General features: G+C 43.3%; 1 non-coding gene across 1 annotated transcript; it reads right to left on the reverse strand.

The window, feature by feature from the left end:
* Positions 1 to 3,289: 3,289 nt before the first annotated feature.
* Positions 3,290 to 3,362, reverse strand: TRNAG-CCC (transfer RNA glycine (anticodon CCC)). The gene has a single exon. It is a non-coding gene; the product is annotated as a tRNA-Gly (tRNA).
* Between the last annotated feature and the right edge of the window lie 14,840 nt (positions 3,363 to 18,202).

Here is an 18,202-nt window from a genome sequence, read left to right on the forward strand (position 1 = left end):
AAAAGGAAAGGAAAAAAAAAAAAACCTGAATGAGAAAAGCAGAATTATTCTGAAAACCTCTCATGATATAAAATCAGTTGGCGAGGAGTATTACTAGCTTGGAGGTAGGGAAAAATCATTTCTGAAGTGCATGTTTAGAGAATGGTTTCTTTAATGCAATAAAAATGGAAAAGAATTTGGGGGCAGGGTGGGGGGAAGCCTTCCAGCAGCAGTCACTGCTTCTGTCTTGAGGCTCTGGGCTAAGAGGCCTCGGCCCATCCTTTCAGCAACCTATTATCGGTTTCGCTCCTCCACATTCTTCTCCAGCAACCTTATCAGACACAAGCATCACCTCAGATGCTGCGACTGGAGTCTTGTAATTGTCCCCGGTTAGAGCTCAATAGCACCTTGAACCATCAGAGCAATCTCAGCTTTTAAGAAAAGGTCTCCACAAGGAGATGCAGTGAGAGAATTTGCCTGTGGCTATGTGAGTTCTTTAATAGCGAACTCTCCTCTGCCAGCCCCGCTGCTGAGCCTGTGGAGAGATGAGAAGTCTCTTTATTTATCACAGGACTCTTCTGTGTGTCTGTTAGGCAATGATCATATTATTTATTACCAGGTGTGTGGTGCTGTTGGGGGCAGGGTGGGAAATGATTTCTTTAATGGGCCTTCGGCAGACACCAGGGCCCAGGAGATCAAGTTGGGGAAGGGGAGAAAGAAAATTCGAAGACAAGAGAGGACCAGAAGGGGTTCTGTGGCTGCTTAAAGGTGATATGTAAAAGCCTGCACAGAAAACATAATTTATAGCAAATGTACATGTTATACATTATGATTATGTTAATTCAGGCGTAAAAGAGGAGGACGAATGGTGTTCTTCAATATGTGTCTACATACAATCACGTCACCTAAGGCTTGCAGAAAATTTAAGGAAGCCTTTGAACTTTTAGCATCTCTGCTCTGTTTCCTCCCCTCATTCCTCAACCCGACAAAGCAGGACTTTTCCTGCTAGAGAACTAGCAGGTCTAGACTGGGGTCCTGAGAATGAAATGTTCAAAAGTTGGGAAGACCTGGAGCTCAGGATGTGATGGGGAAATATCAGGTACTCTCCAGGCCAGGGGTTCTTAATTTAAACAAATCAGCCAATTTTCTCTTCCAATACATAAGTAATATCAAGAGACTATGGAACATAGACTTTGGAATCTTGGAGAAAAAAGATCTTGTCAGAATTCTTTCTGAATGTGAAAGTTGATCAAGTTTGATGGAATCTTGGATTAGCAGACTTCTCTGGGCAGACCAAGGGACGGGCAGCAGGCAGGTGGTGAATTTTGGATGAAGCTGCCAGGGCAGTTTCTGCTTCTTCTTGTTCTATGCTAATTGTCTGGTCCTCCAGACACTGTTTCCTCCCAAATGCCCACCTCTTTCCAGTCCCCAACTGGAAAGGACAACTGAATCAAGGAAGTCCTTACTGAAAACCATGTCATCCATCCATGGGAATCAAATACAACAAATCTTCTAAAGGGAAGAAGACACTTCCTCCCGCCATCCAACCTCTCACCCCTATCCTAAATGCTCCAGCTAGAAAATAAGGATCTCAGGACAAGATTAAGCTGCAAAGTGCAGATGCCCAGCTATAGTGACATAATAAGATAAGGATTTAGTCTTCCATGTGAAATCTTGAGGTTGACATGTAGGACTATTGCTGCTGATGCTCTGCAAACCTTAGAGCATTGTTTCTGGCTTCAGGTTTGCCACATGGTTGCAAAAGGATTACTGTGGCTCTGGCAATCACATCAGAGTTCCAGGAAGGAAGCAAGAAGAAAGAAAGAGCAGGAGTAGAGGGAAAAGGAGAAGAGGGAAAGAAAAAGTAAAGGGGTAAAGAAGGGCATATAAAAAGGAACCTGTGTAGCCAGCCAGCACTCTTTTTTTAAAGTCATTTCCCTAGAAGCACACTACAACTCAGCTTTCAGTGCTCAGTGAATCTTGTCCCAGCAAGAAGACACTTGATTTACCAGAACATTACATGCCACTCCTATCCATTAAGGAGCTAGGAAGTGTGTTTCATTTTGTTTTCAAGCAGGGCATACCATTAACCCCAACAAAACCAATTTTCTAGTAAGTTAGAAAGGAAGAGTAGATATTAGGAATAACTAACCACTAGCCATAACACAAAGAACCTGGCCCTGATGCACAAGTATAGAGCAGGAGATCTAGAAACTAGAAGCTCCTTACTGGATGAGGAAGACCATCTCTTCCAGGAGATGCAAAGCATCTTGGCTACCCCAGGCCTAAGGCCCCTGGTAGAAGGTCCCCTAAGGGCAAGTCCAGAGCTCCAGGTTAGAAATAAACAGTAGACCCTTGAGTTCTTCTTGGCGCCAATCACACCCAGTGAGGCCTCTTTCTTGCCCCTGTGTTACATGTGCATCTAATCTAACCAAACCTGTCCAGCCTCACACTGTATTGTCTCCCTGGCACTGATCATCAGGTCATAACAGAACCTGCCCTGCTACACCGGCCCAAGCTCATGCAGTGTGACCATTTCTTCTAAAACAACGAGGCTTGAGAGCCCCCCTCTGGCCACATTATACTCCCAACTCTCTTTCAGCCATTTCACCTAAGGGCCCAGCCTGTTTTTGCTCTGTACCTATCAGGCTCCAGCGGTCTCCTGCATCTCATCTGTGGGATTTGCTGCTATTTTACAGTCTAGGCTAAAATTCAGTTTCCAGAATTGTATTGCTAACTCTACTTTCTGTGTCAGAACCCTCATTTCACCCATAAGCCCTCATCTCATCCCATGGTGCCTGGGTCTTTGTCTGGTCTCTGTCTGAGCTTCCTTCCCAGAGTCTGCCCTGTGCCTCAACCTGGTCAGACCCAGCCCCTGACACTGAGGCTCTCTGGGCTCTCCTGTTTATCAGAACATGAGTGTCTGTGATCCTCCTCACTGACTGTCTCCAGACACTAAATACCATGCCTTCCCACTGGCTTGTGTGAAACTTGAGAGGTCTGCCCCTGGCCTGAGTAGCCATTGCTGCCTGCCTTTAAGTCCCTCTAAAGCTACACTCTGGTCAAATTCTTTTAAGTTACTGACTGAGGGACTCTTTTCAACCTGTCTGTCCCATTGTGATATGTCTTCTAAGAGGTCCCTAGGACCTGGCCCATTTCAGCCTGGTAGTCACTTTTTAAAAAAATTAATTAACTAATTAATTTTTGGCTGCTCCAGGTCTTAATTGCGACACACAAGATCATCAATCTTTATTGCCATGAGATCTTTACTTGCAGCATGCAAACTCTTAGTGCAACATGTGGGATCTAATTCCCTGACCAGGAATTGAACCTGGGCTCCCTGCATTGGGAGTACAGAATCTTAGCCACTGGACCACCAGGGAAAGTCCCTGGTGAGTCACTTCCCATGGAAATGCAGGCTCTGAAGGTTGGGCGATCAAAGGACAGTAGCTGCTGATCTGGGCCATTCTTGGCTGGAGCCACTTAGAGGTCAGCCATGCATATCCTGGTATCACCAAGTGCCTGGAGAGTTCTATTAATTAGGGCCCTTACCTCTGAACTCTGGTGTGTACATGGCCCTACAGCTGACAACTGTTCATTGCTGGTATCTCACTGTAATCATCCCAATTACCCTGTAAAACAGTGAAGTTGAAATAATTTCCTTCGATTTTCTTTGGTGTCAGAGACTTCCTAGTGCTTAGAAATCATCATAGTAATGTGAAAATAATAGCATAATCATAATAATATTACAGGCACTGGTCCCAGAGAGGGCAAAGTGGGGTCCCTAGTGAGTTGGAATTGGTGCCAACAATTCCTTTGTGCATTATAATTTTAAAAGCTCTGTCCACAAAACCCTTGTGAACAAAGTGGAAGAGTTTTCATTACCACCTTACAGAGGGTTTGCCAAGATTCCCAGAGGAGTTAAGAGCTCTATAACAAGTCACCGAGCTTTAAAGCAGCAGGCCAGCTCTCAAAAGAAGCTATGGTTGTCAAGCCCACGGTTCTTTTCACTCTTCCAGGGGTGGTGTGCATGGACCTCCAGAAGCTTCAGCACTAGGGTGATGGTGCTCTGTGTCTTAATTCCTGAGAGGATACAGGAGTGTTTCTGAATTGCAATCAAGAGCTTTCCACAGTTCCTCCAACACTTGGAGTGTTCTGGATCATTCTCATCAGGAAAGAGGCTATTGGGCTCCTAGGAAGAGGTCTGTTCTGATTTGATGGCGCTCTGGTGCCTACTCAGAAGAATATTAGGTGAGAACGTTTCTTGCCCTCAGAAATTGAAATTGCTCAGAAATTGCTCAGAGGACCAGCATTATATATAATCATATGACTTTGCATATCTATCAATAATAATAGAAGTTATCTTTTCCCCAAGCCCATCATCCTTATATTATAAACTGAAAAGAAAGTCTCCACCACATCTGAGATTTTGTATGATTACACCTGACTTAAGCTCTCTATGAGAAGTTAATACTTTAGACAAGTCTCTGAACTTGAAATATCCAAATTGTGCCTTTATATCTGTTTCATTGTTCACTACATTTCCTGAGGAGACCAAGATTCTCTCTTTTGGCTGACAAAGTAGATAACATAGAATTGAGGATTAACTTGTCTAACATAGAAATCTGGAAAATGCAAAGAAAACTTAAGTATCAAATAACATTATTATCTTCATGTAAAATTAGTTATTAAGCTCTTACTTAAATATAATGCCTTGCATGTGCATAGTACTTTACAAGACTTTTTCCATCCATTATCTTACCCAATCCTCTGCAAAATCCTAAAACATAGGTCAGTCTTATTAGCTCCATTTCCCTCACAGAGGAGGTAACTGAGACTCTAGGATGTCATGAGTCATGCATCCAAAACTAGGCTTTAGCAGAAATTAAGAACCAAACTATACGTATGTGCGGAGGCAGTTTGTTCACCAACCCCCATGCTCTCCCCTTGACACTGACCTCCCTCTCTTGGACTCCAGTGGAATCTTGGGACACGTGGAAAAGCTCACCAAGGTAGCCACAATTTATTTATCTAATATACATATTTCTAAATTTGTATTGGGTCTTCGTCATTGCACATGGGCTTTCTCTCGGTGCAGCAAATGGGGGTGTGGTGTACAGGCTTCTCGTCGCAGTGGCTGCTTTTGTTGTGGAGCACAGACTCTAAGGCTTTAGTAGTTGCAGCTGCGGGCTCAGTAGCTGTGGCTCTCGGGCTCTAGAAGGCAGGCTTAAGAGTTGTGGCTCACAGGTTTAGTTGCTTCACAGCACGTGGGATCTTCCTAGAGCAGGGATCGAACTGGTGTCCCCTGTATTGCAAGATGGGGACTTGACCACTAGACCACCAGGGAAGCCCTGATCAGCCACAGCCATGATTTAGAACTGTCATCGCCTGCTCATCTGAGCCATTGTATCATGAAGACTACCAATCCCAAAGGCAAAGCTGACAGTCCTATGTCCACTGGTGACCACAATTTTTAAGGTTTCCCTAGTTGACTTCCAGGATCTACCTAATGTGGCCCCAGGGTTCTCTTTCTACCCCAAAGGCATCCAATAAGTATTCAGCAGTGTTGACCTCTACACTTTTTCCTGCCCCTCTGACTTAAGAATGATGTAATCTAATTCATAGTTTTGGACGCAGTAATTCAATGATTTAGGAAAGCTCCACCACCTCCTACAACTGCCTTTCTAAGGAAAGTGGCCCCCAAACAACGTGAGAGTTGTGACATGAAGGTAAAAACATGTGACCAGATGGCAGCTCCTTGTAGCCTGGTAGGATGTTTCTTCAACGAATGTTCAGTGTGTTCCATCCATTGGAATGGAGAAGTTTCAAACAGTAGGTCCTGAGATTGGAACTCTATGATTCTGGTGAATGAGGAACATCTCCACAGTTGCCACTCAATCATGAGAGCCCTCAGAATGCCTGCTCTCAGAGGCCAAGGTGGTGTAAATGCCAAAAGAGGATGATTCCATCGACAGCATCAGCTCAGTCTGGGGCCCAGCTTTAGATATAGCATCACAATCCCAGAACCAGCACCAAGCATGCAGGGTCCCATAGCTTAGTAGAAGGACCAGAAGTGAAATGGTGATTCTTTCCTGTTTTAATCCATCCTGGAAGCTTACTAGTCAGAGAACATGGGGCTAAGGAAGTGCCCACAAGCTTGGTGCCTATCACAGCTCTTCCCTCCCAGGGTTGAGGGCTACATAAGAATGCCCACTGCCTGCCGCCTTCCTCTATCTTAGCCCCTTCCCAAGGGTGGATTCTGTGCTATTTTAATTTTCAATTTCACCTCAGTCGTAGTCTGTTAGATTACCACTGACTCCAGGCCCACAGCTAAAACCAGATAACCCAAGTCCCAGGGCTCAAGACTCCAGCCTCATGGGTTTAGGAAGCTTAAACAGAGTGGCTCAGATGGTAAAGAATCTGCCTCCAGTGTAGGAGAGCCAAGTTTGATCCCTCATTTGGGTTGGGAAAATCCCCTGGAGAAGGGAATGGCAATCCACTTCAGTATTCTTGCCTGGAAAATTCCATGGACTGAGGAGCCTGGTAGGCTATGGTCCATGGGGTCCCAAAGAATTGGACAGTACTGGAGAAGGCAATGGCACCCCACTCCAGTACTCTTGCCTGAAAAATCCCTTGAACAGAGGAGCTTGGTAGGCTGTAGTCCATGGGGTCGCTAAGAGTTGGACACGACTGACTGAGCGACTTCCCTTTCACTTTTCACTTTCATGCATTGGAGAAGGAAATGGCAACCCACTCCAGTGTTCTTGCCTGGAGAATCCCAGGGACGGGGGAGCCTGGTGGGCTGCTGTCTATGGGGCCGCACAGAGTCAGACACAACTGAAGCGACTTCGCAGCAGCAGCAGCAAAGCAATTAACACTTTACTTTCACTTTTGCTTTTTAAACAGAGTAGAATTTCTAAATAGGCAACTCAAATCAGAAAAGTCAAATTGTAAAGTGAAGGCAGTCTAAGAAGAAAAAAAAAAAACAGCAGGCAAACTGGAAATTAAAGTTTAGGGGCCCAGAACGAGTAGAGGTGGCAGGGGATGTCCAAGCATCAAGTGTGTGTGGAAAAGGTCATGATGCATTGGTAAGAGCCACAGGCTCTCAAAGGGAAACTCTGGTGGCATGGTGGGGGCTGGCTGGAAGCAGCTGTGGGCCATCGGTCTGTCCATTGTCCTCTGCTGGTCCCTACTGTTGTTAATGGCCTTGATACACCTGTGATGATACCTGTAGTCACCTTTTGGCATTTGAGCCCCTACTGTCACTACGTGGCAGTGCAATCTTTAACTCTCCTGGTAGAACTGCTTCCCTCTCCCACCCCTTCACTCCTGTCCGGTGGACCCAGGACTCTCACACTCATCAGCTGCCCTACTGGTGTCAGAGGACTGAGCAGTTGATGTCACTGCATGTCTCCTGACTCTTTTACTCCCAGATCCAGTTTCTTTTGACAGGGAGTCCTGCCACCTCCTGTTTTATCTCCTCTCTGGATTCATGTAGGTCCACGTTCTGAAGCACAGCTCTCTGAAAAGTCAAGCAAAGACTGAGCAAAATACCAAGTTTTGGGGAGCACTACAAGAGATACCCCAATTCCGCCATCCATAGCCCACAGTAAACTTACATTTCTGAACATTTGAGGACAATCACACAGACCTCAGGTGAAATAAGCAATTTATGAAAATAGCATTGGTGCTTATTTGAAAAAGACAGAACAAACATTTACTGGGCTCCCAGAAAGTTCCAGGTAGCATGCTGGACACACTGGTTAGAGTTTATCACCTAATTCTTATAAGGATCCTGTGACTTTGGACTGTGTTCTTCCAGCTGACAAATGAGGGAACTGAGGCTCAGAGAACTTAAACAATTTATGCCAGCCCCAAAAGCTAGAATGTAGCTGGAATTCAAGCTAAGTTGGGCCTAACTTAAAAACTTATGTATGTTCAATGATTCTCTGTATTCTGTGATGAATATTGTCAATTCCAGGTTGATGCTATACCAATGACACCCACCCATGTCTGCCTGCCTGCCTCTTTCATGCATTAGACTATAAACCACTGGCAGGCAGAGGTCTGTCTCATTGGCCTCTAGGCAATCTATATCTAGGATGAAGACAAGAATCTGGCAGCAGTGGAGCTTAGTAAATGTTGATTGATGCGTGACTCTCCACAGGAGACTGCATCTGTGTCCAGAAGATGATATATCTTGTCCCTACTCTCAAGGAACCCCAAATCAGATCAAGGACAGGTGCATAAGAAGCTTAACAATTGCAGTTTAATCCGCAAGATCTGCAAAAGCCACCATAGAAAACACCTTTGGAAAGAATTGATTCTTTTTGTGCAACCTACTTGTTCTTGACAGACAATGACTCTTGTGTGCTGATGGTGGTTACCAAACACTTCTTTCCCTTTCACTAAATTTGTGAAAGATAAACATCTTATTAAGGTTTCACTGCTGCTCTTATGATTTTCCAGATTAACACAGAATAAACATGGTTGGCATTTAAGAAGTCCCTGCTTGCCTCAAGCACAGGAATATAGATATTTTGAATCTTTTCACTTTCAAAGAAGAACAATTCTTATATCCTTCTCTAGAAAGTGAGATATAGCTTTCATTTTCACCTCCTGAATGAAAAATCTTCTTTCTTATAATAATGTCACCCTCTACTGAAAGTTTAGAATGTTGCTGTTCCTGTTTCTTAAAGGCAAGGTACTTGGCACTGAGAAAATACAATTACTAGTATTCATGCCCAGGAACAAATCTCTGTTTTTCTTAATCTCCCACCTCTGGGCTTAGAATAAAGTTGTACACATTTTATAAATGTAGTTAGCAGATTAATTCAGAAAACTATGTCCTCAGGAAAAACTATTTCCTGGCCTGAAAATAGTGCAAATCATAGTCTTTGAGCTCTGTGCAGAGCTAGCACTGCTAGAAATCAGGGAAGTGGGAGCAGATTTGGTTTTTCTTCCACTCTATGTGTGCAGTGCCTAGAACAACACCCAGCATACAGGATACAGCTCTTGAATGTTTGTGAAGTTTGTAAATGAATGAGAAATCAGATTTATAAGGATAGATCTTTTTCCAAAAATGAAATTATTTCCATCTATATTAGCCCAGACTGCACTGATAAAATACCACAGAATGGGTGGCTTAAATAATAGAAATTTATCTTCTGAAAGTCTGAGATCAAGCTGACATAATTGTCCAGTTCTGGTGAGACCCTTTTTCCTGGCTTGCAGATGGCTGTTTTCTCACTGTGTGCCTGTATGTTCTTTCCTCCACCTCTTCTTCATCATAAAAAGCCACCAATCCCATCAAAGTAGGACTCCACCCTTATAATGGCATGCCTCCTTCATTATCTCCTAAAAGCCCTATCTCCAAACACAGTCACATTTAGGGCTTCAGTATGTGAACTGGGTGGGGACAGGGAGGGAGTGGAAGAGGGGTCACAATTTAATCCATAGCAACATTTCTTCTGTTTTCAGGCTCTGAGCCATTGTCTCTGCTGTGATCACTTACTAGATAGTAACCACAATCATTCTAAGACTCAATATTCCAAGAGCCAAATCTGGCCTGCCACCTGTTTTTTGCATGGCCTGCAAGCTAAGGATGGATTAACATTTTTAAATGTTTGCCAAAAAAATCTAAATTAGAATATTTCACAACATGTGAAAATTACATGCTATTCCCATTTCAGTGCCACACTCACTCATTTAAATATTGTTTGTAGCTGCTTCTGCACCATAATAGCAGATGGAGTAGTCAAGACACATCTTATGACCCACAAAGGCTGAAATATTTACTACCTGGCCCTTTACACCAAAATTTATGGACCCTTGTTCTAGGCTAATGGTTCTCCAGGGAACTTGTTGGAAATTTAAATTATCTGGCTTCATCCACTGAATCAAATTGTGGATATAGAGCTTAGCAATTTGAGTTTTAATCATCTTCCTGGTGATGCTGATGCACACTGGGGTTTGAGGAGCACTGGTCTAGACTTGTGAATCGCATTCTGAGATACAGTATCCTTTATTAAGCACCCACTGGTTTTCTCAGGTGGTTCAGTGGTAAAGAATCTGCCTGCCAATGCAGGAGACACTGGCTCATCCCTGGATTGGGAAGATCCCTTGGAGAAGGAAATGGCAACCCACTCCAGTATTCTTGCCTGAAAAATCCCATGGACAAAGAGGTGCCTGGCAGGCTACAGTCCGTGGGGTCGCAAAGAGTCGGACATGACTGACCACGCCAGGAAGCACCCACTGTGTGTCTGGACCCATGCTCACAGGTCGTGATTTGGTTCAACTAGCAAGAGACCATTAAAAAAATAAAATAAAATAACGATGCTCGGGAAATCCCTTAGGAGTGGCGGTTGTTTCCATTGCAAAGTAGCCGCCTGTCGTAAAAGAAGTAGCATAAAGCGATTCCGAGCTTGATAGGCAAGAATCCCTGGGGGGGTTTCAGGCAAAATGAGTTCTTAAATATTTGATTTTCTCTCCAGTCACTGGCCGCCTTTCTATTTGGTTTGGGGCTGAAATAAGACAGCTTGTAAGTAACTGGAGAGGGTGTTTACCCAGTGAATTAGTTCGGCTTTCATTGTGCAAGGGATTAGCGCCAAGCAGTGGATGAGGCTCCGTTTCAGGTTAGAGGGGCTCGCCGTTCGCTAGCTCCAGGCCAGGACTAATTATCATAGGACTGAGGCCATTAAAGGGCTTAACTACCAGTGCCCCCTTCCAGGACTGGATTAGCCGTTCGCCTGCAGCTTTTGGCCGATAACCATTCCCAGTTCCGTCTGCTCTCTGCGGTGATGTGAGCCGGAAAACGCGGTGGACTCACAGCTCGGAACTGCCAGGCACATGGGCGCCTGCCTGGAAAGCTCTGCTGCTTTGAGGGGCCAGGCATACACTTCTCCTGGGAAAGGACTGAAGGCCACCTGAGGTTTTTCTTATATCAGGATGTTTCTGGGAAGATGGACAAGAGAGCCTGGGCAACAGAGGGTTGGAAATGAGGCTCCTGTCCTGCTCTCGGAAAGCCCGGGCGCTGTCCAAGGTAACATGAGTCCTGCGGGACCTGGCGAGTCCGCCGGCTGAGTGCGGAGCTGCACTGACTCCAGGACCCTCAGGACCTCGGGACAAAGGGATGAGGGCATTCACCTGCATTACCCCAGCACCATCCCTCCCTTGCACTTTTTCTTTCAGAGTCAGAGGGGCAGTCTGCACAATTGTGGGAGGAGCAGAGAAACAGAGTTTTAGAGTGTTGTTGTTTTTTTTTCCTTTCTTCCCTCAGTGAAATCGGGCAAGTAAGTTATCTTATGTCCCTAAATCTTGGCTCCTCATCTATAAAATCAAACTAAAGTAGTGCCTAGTCAAAAGAGCTCTTTGTGGGTTAAAGTATTAGGAGCACTGATTCATTTCAAGGCTCAGTATGTGAGTGCTCTTAAGCTGATGAGCACCTTAAAAGAAAAAGCCCTTTCTCTCACGAACCTGCAGTCAGGAAGAGCCCTTGAAGATTTTCTGGTTTTCAGCTTCCTAAATTTCCCCAAATGAGAACTAGCTTAAATGCTAGTAACATCTGTAACATTCTTTGCAAAAGAAAATAGAAATATATGTGTGTGTGTGTATGTGTGTTAGTCACTCAGTCATGTCCAACTCTTTGTGACCCCATGGACTGTAACCAGCAACGATCCTCTGTCCATGGGGTTCTCCAGGCAAGAATACTGGAGTGGGTAGCCATTTCCTTCTCAGGATCTTCCCAAACCCCTGGGATCAAACCTGGGTCTCCCACATTGCAGGCAGATTTTTTACTATCTGAACCACCAGGGAAGCCTAAATATATATGGATCTCACCAAAAAAAAAAAAAAAAAAGTGAAGTGATAAGTGTGTTAATTAACGTGATGGGAGGAATCTTTTCACCATATAGCCATGTATCAAACCATCATGACATACACCTTAAATATCTCACAACTTTATTTGTCAATTATACCTCAATAAAGCGTGGGGGGGGGGATGCATGAAAGGAGAAAACATCCATCTGAAAGTAGTAATAAAACTGGTGAATGGAAATATATATATATATATACACACACACACGTATAGGTGGATCTGAAGATCCCTCACAATCAGTGCATGGGCCCCCAGGGGTCCAAAGCCCATAGGTTTAGAAAGGCTCATATGTTCAACTCCCCACCTTGGCAGAAAGGTCAACTGCTGTTGGCACACCTCCAAATCTGGGGCACCCCCAACTTTCTATGCAGATCAATTAATTTCAGTGTTGTTCTGATGCAAGAAAATTCTTTTTAAAAACAGTGCATTTATGATAGTCACCAAAATAACAGTGATTTTTAATATAAATTTATTTATTTTAATTGGAGGCTAATTACTTTAAAATATTGAATTGGTTTTGCCATACATCAACAAGAATCCTCCACAGGTGTACATGTGTTCCCCATCTTGAACCCCCCTCTCACCTCCCTCCCTATCCCATCCTTCTGGGTCATCCCAGTGCACCAGCCCTGAGCATGCTGTATCATGCATCAAACCTGGACTGGCGATTCATTTCACATATGTTAATATACATGTTTCAATGCCATTCTCCCAAATCACCCCACCCTCACCCTCCCCCACAGAGTCCAAAAGACTGTTTTATACATATGTGTCTCTTTTGCTGTCTCGCATACAGGGTTCTGTTTGATGGGATTATGAGTAATTTTTTTCAGATTTTTCACATATTTGCAAAAAGTCCTACATTTAGTAGCCATGCATTATAAAATATTAAACAAAATTAAACAAAAAAAATCATAGTCAACAAAAGAGTCTGAAATGCAGTACTTGGATGCAATCTCAAAAATAACAGAATGATCTCTATTTCCAAGGCAAACCATTCAGTATCACAGTAATCCAAACTTTTGCCCAACCAGTAATACTGAAGAAGCTGAAGTTGAACAGTTCTGTGAAGACCTACAGGACCTTTTAGAACTAACACCCAGAAAAGATGTCTTTTTCATTATAGGGCACTGGAATGCAAAAGTAGGAAATCAAGAAACACCTGGAGTAACAGGAAAATTTGGCTTTGGAGTACAGAATGAAGCAGGGCAAAGGCTAATAGAGTGCTGCCAAGAGAATGCACTGGTCATAGCAAACACCCTCTTTCAACAACACAAGAGATGTCTCTACACATGGACATCACCAGATGGTCAATACCAAAATCAGATTGATTATATTTTTTGCAGCCAAAGATGGAGAAGCTCTATACAGTCAGCAAAAACAAGACTGGGAGCTGACTGTGGCATAGACCATGAACTCCTTATTGCCAAATTCAGACTTAAATTGAAGAAAGTAGGGAAAACAACTAGACCATTCAAATATCACCTGAATCAAATCCCTATTATTATACAGTGGAAGTGAGAAATAGATTTAAGGGATTAGATCTGATAGAGAGAGTACCTGAAGAACTATGGATGGAGGTTCATGACATTGTACAGGAGACAGGGATCAAGACCATCCCCATGAAAAATAAATGCAAAAAGGCAAAGTGGCTGTCTGAGGAAGCCTTACAAATAGTTGTGAATAGAATAGAAGCAAAAGACAAAGGAGAAACAGACAGTTATACCCATTTGAATGCGTAGTTCCAAAGAACAGCAAGGGGAGATAAGAAAGACTTCCTCAGAAATCAATGCAAAGAAATAGAGGAAAACAATAGAATGGGAAAGACTAGAGATCTCTTCTGGAGAAGACAATGGCACCCCACTCCAGTACTCTTGCCTGGAAAATCCCATGGACAGAGGAGCCTGGTAGGCTGCAGTCCATGGGGTCGCTAAGAGTCGGACACGACTGAGCGACTTCACTTTCACTTTTCCCTTTCATGTATTGGAGAAGGAAATGGCAACCCACTCCAGTGTTCTTGCCTGGAGAATCCCAGGGACGACAGAGCCTGTTGGGCTGCCGTCTATGGGGTTGCACAGAGTCGGACACGACTGAAGCGACTTAGCAGCAGCAGAGATTTCTTCAAGAAAATTAGAGATACCAAGGGAACATTTCATGCAAAGATGGGCTCAATAAAGGACAGAAATGGTATGGACCTAACAGAAGCAGAAGATATTAAAAAGAGGTGGCAAGAGTCCACAGAAGAACTGTACAAAAAAGATCTTCATGAACCAGATAATCACTATGGTGTGATCACTCATCTGAAGCCAGACATCCTGGAATACGAAGTCAAGTGAGCCTTAGAAAGCATCACTACAAACAAAGCTAGTGAAGGTGATGGAATTTCAGTTGAGCTATTTCAAATCCTAAAAGATGATGCTGTGAAAGTGCTGCACTCAATATGCCAGCAAATTTGGAAAACTCAGCAGTGGCCACAGGACTGGAAAAGATCAGTTTTCATTTCAATCCCAAAGGAAGTCAATGCCAAAGAAAGCTCAAACTACTACGCAATTGCACTCATCTTACACGCTAGTAAAATAATGCTCAAAATTCTTCAAGCCAGGTTTCAATAGTACATGAACCAAGAACTTCCAGATATTCTTCAACTTGATTTAGAAAAGGCAAAGGAACCAGAGATCAAACTGCCAACATCCACTGGATCATAGAAAAAGCAAGAGAGCTCCAGAAAAACATCTACTTCTAGTTTATTGACTATGCCAAAGCCTTTGACTGTGTGGATCACAACAAACTGTGGAAAATTCTGAAAGAGAAGGGAATACCAGACCACCTGACCTGCCTCTTGAGAAATTTGTATGCAGGTCAGGAAGCAACAGTTAGAACTGGACATGGAACAACAGACTGGTTCCAAATAGGAAAAGGAGTACGTCAAGGCTGTATATTCTTACCCTGCTTATTTAACTTATATGCATCATGAGAAAGGCTGGGCTAGATGAAGCACAAGCTGAAATCAAAATTGCTGGGAGAAATATCAATAACCTCAGATACGCAGGGGACATCACCCTTATGGCAGAAAGTGAAGAAGAACTAAAGAGCCTCTTGGTGAAAGTGAAAGAGGAGAGCGGAAAAGTTGTCTTAAACCTCAACATTCAGAAAACTAAGATCATGGCATTTGGTCCCATCACTTCATGTCAAATAGATGGGGAAACAGTGGAAATAGTGAGCAATTTTATTTTCTTGAGCTTCAAAATCAGTGTGGACAGTGACTGCAGCCATGAAAATAAAAGACACTTGCTCCTTGGAAGAAAGTTATGACCAACCTAGACAGCATATTAAAAAACAGAGACATTACTTTGCCGACAAAGGTCCATCTAGTCAAAGCTACGGTTTTTCCAGGAGTCATGTATGGATATGAGAGTTGGACTATAAAGAAACCTGAGCACCAAAGAATTGATGCTTTTGAACTGTGGTGTTGGAGAAGACTCTTGAGAGTCCCTTGGACTGCAGGAGATCCAACCAGTCTATCCTAAAGGAAAGTAGTCCTGAATTATCATTGAAATGACTGATGCTGAAGCTGAAACTCCAATACTTCGGCCACCTGATGCAAAGAACTGACTCGCTTGAAAAGACCCTGATGCTGGGAAAAGTTGGGGGCAGGAGGAGAAGGGGAAGACAGAGGATGAGATGGCTGGATGGCATCACTGGCTCAATGGACATGAGTTTGAGTTAACTCCGGGAATTTGTGATGGACAGGGAGGCCTGGGATTCATTTCGATCTCAAAGAAAGGCAATGCCAAAGAATGCTCAAACTACCACACAACTGCACTCATCTCACATGCTAGTAAAGTAATGCTCAAAATTCTCCAAGCCAGGCTTCAGCAATATGTGAACCGTGAACTTCCTGATGTTCAAGCTGATTTTAGAAAAGGCAGAGGAACCAGAGATCAAATTGCCAACATCAGCTGGATCATGGAAAAAGCAAGAGAGTTCCAGAAAAACATCTATTTCTGCTTTATTGACTATGCCAAAGCCTTTGACTGTGTGGATCACAATAAACTGTGGAAAATTCTTCAAGAGATGGGAATACCAGACCACCTGATCTGCCTCTTGAGAAATTTGTATGCAGGTCAGGAAGCAACAGTTAGAACTGGACATGGAACAACAGACTGGTTCCAAATAGGAAAAGGAGTATGTCAAGGCTGTATATTGTCACTCTGCTTATTAACTTCTATGCAGAGTACATCATGAGAAACGCTGGGCTGGAAGAAGCACAAGCTGGAATCAAGATTACTGGGAGAAATATCAATAACCTCAGATATGCAGATGATACCACCCTTATGGCAGAAAGTGAAGAGGAACTAAAAAGCCTCTTGATGAAAGTGAAAGAGGAGAGTGAAAAAGTTGGCTTAAAGCTCAACATTCAGAAGACAAAGATCATGGTATCCAGTCCCATCACTTCATGGGAAATAGATGGGGAAACACTGGAAACAGTGTAAGACTTTATTTTTCTGGGCTCCAAAATCACTACAGATGGTGACTGTACCCATGAAATTAAAAGATGCTTACTCCTTGAAAGGAAAGTTATGACCAACCTAGGTAGCATATTGAAAAGCAGAGACATTACTTTGCCAACAAAGGTTCGTCTAGTCAAGGCTATGGTTTTTCCTGTGGTCATGTATGGATGTGAGAGTTGGACTGTGAAGAAGGCTGAGCGCCGAAGAATTGATGCTTTTGAACTGTGGTGTTGGAGAAGACTCTTGACAGTCCCTTGGACTGCAAGGAGATCCAACCAGTCCATTCTGAAGGAAATCAGCCCTGGGATTTCTTTGGAAGGAATGATGCTAAAACTGAAACTCCAGTACTTTGGCCACCTGATGCGAAGAGTTGACTCATTGGAAAAGACTCTGATGCTGGGAGGGATTGGGGGCAGGAGGTGAAGGGGAAGACAGAGGATGAGATGGCTGGATGGCATCACTGACTCGATGGACGTGAGTCTGAGTGAACTCCGGGAGTTGGTGATGGACAGGGAGGCCTGGCGTGCTGCAATTCATGGGGTTGCAAAGAGTCGGACATGATTGCATGACTGATCTGATCTGATCTGATCTGGGAGGCTGGTGTGCTGCAGTCCATGGGGTCTCAATGAGTCGGACACGACTGAGCTACTGAACTGGACTGAAACCAAAATCATATCCCTGTAACTTTTACCATTTGGTTCTAATTTTAGCCCTTGTTCTACAAACAAGTCTAATACTGCCCATGACAATTCTTCAAGGATATAAAGTCAGCAGTCAGGTAGGAGCCCCAAGGAGAACGTGTTAGTGAGAAAAGCTGAATCAGAAGTGACTGCAATCTTCAGGTGTGCAGTGTTGCTTCCTTTCTCAGTGGAGCCATCTAGGCTGTTTGCAAGGATACTTTAAAAATCACAGTCAAATCTACACAGGCCACCGGCATAATCATACCTAAATATATCGGTTGGGTATTTAAAAAATCAATTTCAGTAATTATTCAGAAACCAAATAAATACCAAGAATCTTTTCAGTTGCCAATTACTATTTTTAGTTTTTAAACTATTTGAATGTCATTTGGGTAGAGAAGGAATTTAACAATATGTGGAAAATATGGATTTAATTTGTAGTACAATGAAACCATGGCAGTATCTTTAATTTGTGCTTTTAAAGAAGACTTCTCAGGTTCCACCTTTGGCATGGGGTTGGTCACAACTTAGGAGCCTTCTCTGGCTAATTGCCGAGTGATTAGTCCTTTATCCTATGACTTCCTGACATACTTGTTCGGATTCTGGTAAATGGGTTCTGAAAGTAATTCAACTCAATTCATTAAATACTAATTGAGTACATACCACATGACACATTGCATCAAAAGGTAATAAGGCAAAGCAATTCCAGAAATCACAGTGAATAAGAGAAAGCTCACCATGGAAGATTTGAAGCATTTATAAGTTAATAATCTCCATGAATTCATCAAACTCTTCACTATTGGGCTTTGGGGAAGTTTAGGTTGATTGAGTTCAATACAGATAAAAAGGGCTAGGCAACTATTGGCATATTTGGAAAGATACCAAGCTCTGAGACTTGTTTTAAGGATGTTCTCAAAAAGCAAAATGCAATAATCCGTCAAGATAAAGAAATCAAAACTGGAATAAGAGTTAGTGTTCAACATAGAACATAAACATATTTGGATAACTTCAACAAATATTTGGTGAGCCAATTCCATGTGCAAAGAATTGTGCTGGGAGCTATGTGTGACCCAAAGAAGAGAAAGAGGGGGTCTCTGTACATAAGAAACTCACAGTGTAGCTGGGAGGGGTACATATTAGTAACTGTAATAGAAAGT

The sequence above is a fragment of the Bos taurus genome, chromosome 1 (genome assembly GCF_002263795.3).
Source record: "Bos taurus isolate L1 Dominette 01449 registration number 42190680 breed Hereford chromosome 1, ARS-UCD2.0, whole genome shotgun sequence".
NCBI lineage: Eukaryota > Metazoa > Chordata > Mammalia > Artiodactyla > Bovidae > Bos > Bos taurus.